This window comes from Benincasa hispida, chromosome 9, assembly GCF_027475165.1.
Source record: "Benincasa hispida cultivar pf3 chromosome 9, pf3_genome.v1.1, whole genome shotgun sequence".
Classification (NCBI taxonomy): domain Eukaryota; kingdom Viridiplantae; phylum Streptophyta; class Magnoliopsida; order Cucurbitales; family Cucurbitaceae; genus Benincasa; species Benincasa hispida.
In genome coordinates, this window is record NC_143486.1 from 6,604,826 (window position 1) to 6,608,124 (window position 3,299).

The window sequence follows — 3,299 nt, forward strand, 5'->3', positions numbered from 1 at the left end:
ATTTTTTACATCGATTGCATTGCATCTTTCTTAAATACAATGGTTGAATTCTTAGCCAAATTTAAAAAAGAAAAGCAACTTTTGAAAAGTTAGTTTCTTAGTTTTAATGGCTTGGTTTTTTAAATTATTGATAAAAAGTAGATGACAAAGTAAGAAATTTGGAGTTTGAGATAGTATAAGAGAAACCCAACAGCGAAATCCCTTGGGTTTCTAATTTCTAAACTCATCGATTCACACTTCAAGATCAATTGAACTTTTTTACGAGTTCCCAAGTAACAGGTAATTTGAAATATCACATACAATGTTGGTTGGAACTTAATTTTTCTATCTTCTTAAGATGATTTTAAAAAAGAAATTTGAGTTTTCTAGTTCACACTTTGTGCCTTATTTCCACTATGAATAAGTTTTCTTTTTATGGTTTAGGAAAAAATTTGCACAATGAATGCTTGTCCCAAAAGGACCATAAGAAAGACTTTATATAGACAATAGTCAACCCTCTTCTCCAAGTTTTTTTCCATTTTTTTCTTATGCACAATTAATTAAATAAAACTTATTTAATTAATTAGTACATTAATTAAATAACTATTTACACGTTAAATCCAATTTAACGTATATATATTTAATTATTATAAACATCGTATGTCTACGTACAACACCTCTATATTTATTAATTAATTCTATGTGAATCTAATTCACTTGAATTAATTATTTGAATCTCATTCAAATGTTTCTTTCTGACTTAATTCGAATTATAGTTCACATTCATAATCAATTACATATCAAACATATTAATATACAATTTCTTCAAATTGATTTGAACAATTCAAACCAGTCCTCTTTAATATCCTTTAGTGAGCTAACAAGAGAATCTAGTGGACTTGTAGATTAGAAGCTCCCACAATATGAGATTGATTGGCTAAACTCATTAACCAAGTTAATCAATATTTGTTAACTGTGAGTACACTCCACTAAAGACCCACAGCTGCTCTTCTCACTACAGATATATTTCTATGTCCACGAATATAGGCCAATAATAGCAAGTTAGTCATTCACAAGTGTTTGTAACTCCAATTGTGTCAAATTACCATTTTATCCTTGGGTTACCTCTAACTCCTTAAGTACCAATGCTTCTTTAATGAACAACCTGATTATGGTCCAACCAATAAATAGAATATCACGCCCCCTCTCGAGCCTTGTCTCCCAAACCTGGAAGGAGACGTGAAGACAGTCGATACCACCCTTGTGATACCAACTACCCAAGTTCATACCATTCCACAAATAGCTAATAAATGAGAACTTAATTAATTTTTAAAGAGTAGATACAAAGTTTGTACTATTATACAATATTAGTTTTGACAATCCTAATGACTTTTAAAGATAACCCAATCCGAGTTTCGCACTGTGAGAGGGTAGTAGTTCCAAATCTTGGGTGACTTTCCTTAGAACGTTCCACTATTTACTACCTAGGCGGTGAAAAGTAAAACATTGAAAAACATGAGCTAGAAAGCCCAGTGAGTGGTACCTTTTAAGAAAATAATGAAAACAAGTTTGATTTAAGGAACACATTTGTGGAAAAACAATTTTCACACAAGATAACTATCACAACAACAATGCAACCCTCCCAGCCTGGTAACTGGATAACCCTGACATGATCATGAATCTCTCCGGGTATTCCCAATATGAATGATGTGGAAACAATTCCAGTATCCATATAGCCCACCGAATGTGCACATGTCAACATTACCTTGCTAGACGTGCTGTAGGCACGCTAACAAATTTTTCCAAGGTACAATCCCAGTTTCTAATGCAAATCACAACAATAATATATCATGAATTTAAGTCAACCAATAAAATCCAAGAAAACACATTTTCGGACCATGCCAATTTTTCAAACTTTACCTATATATATAATACAACATAACAAAATAATAAAAACCACTGATAGTCTTCCTTTTTAATCCTTCAAGAATTTGCCTAGCACAGTTCTTAACTCGGGTCTCCTTGAGTTTCTCTTCTTTTCAAGAAATCCCAAATTAGTTCAAAAATTTCTTCAATAATTCTATTTTAATCCAAAAATAACTTAAAAGTAGAATAACCAGTTTATCCCCTTTGAAAATGTAAAAAAAATAAATGAACATCAAAGTTGACAACTTCTACCTATTAGGATGGTAAAGAAAAATGTTGAGTATGTTGTCAGTTGATTTTGATTTTTTTTTTTCTCTTTTTAACCATCTAAAAGGTGGATCTATTTGTCTGTCGTTTTTTCTTCTCTTTCGCTCACTACTTATTGCCAAATAACCTATTTTTTTTTGGTTGTTGTAGGAGTTACTTGTCAATGGGCACGCAAAGACAAAGATGATTTTATTGAATACTTGAGCACTATCATTGTGATTTGCAAAATGTGAAGAGACTTTTGTGTGATTGTGGACGTTCATTTCTAAAGTATATGAGTTTGGTTTTGTCAGCCTTTAGTCTAAACTTCTGTACTCCTTTGTATAAACTTTTTATATAGTCTTTGGTATTTGCTATTTTTGTAGTTATGCAACTTCTACCTTACACAATATTTAGAATGATGATGATTATTCATGCTACAGACATAACCACTAAATGTATTCAAATAATATCATTCTTACATGGATTTATCTTTTCTTTTGAGCTTCATTTCTTGGATTTCAACTTCATTCATTTAAGTCTCTTATCAAGACTTCAAAATTCCATATTTTGGAACTCTTTTCCTCTCTACTCTCTATAAGGTAAGTATCATTTACTTAGATGCAATATAGTTACTACATTGGTGTTGTGTTGCTTTTGTGATGATTGAGCAATGTCAAAGTTAGCCTCCATTAAAAAAAAAAAAAATGATGTTCTTCCTTCCCTACTAACTGAGGAAGGCTTTGATGAGCGACGGTCTTCTCCTACAAAAAAATGGGTGAAACAAGAGATGGTTTAGAGGACTCTGATCTTTTTTAACATTTTAATTCCATAAGTTCTTAGCTTGTAATCTTGATGAATGAAGTAATTCATGCTTGTTTTATGTGTTTGTATATATATTGTAATTGTTTTGTAGGTGGATGGAACGAGGCTTTGCATATAGATGAACATAACGACTCACTTGACCCTTTAATTTTGTACTCGTTACTTTAATCTTCAAAACTTGACAAATGTTGTATTTTGTCTACTTATTTTGTAGAAATTTACTTTGACTTTTTTTTTTTTATTATTATTATTGTATTAAACACTACTTAAATGTGTAATGTAATGAATTACAAAATTTCATTTATGGAGTGGGACTTGTGATA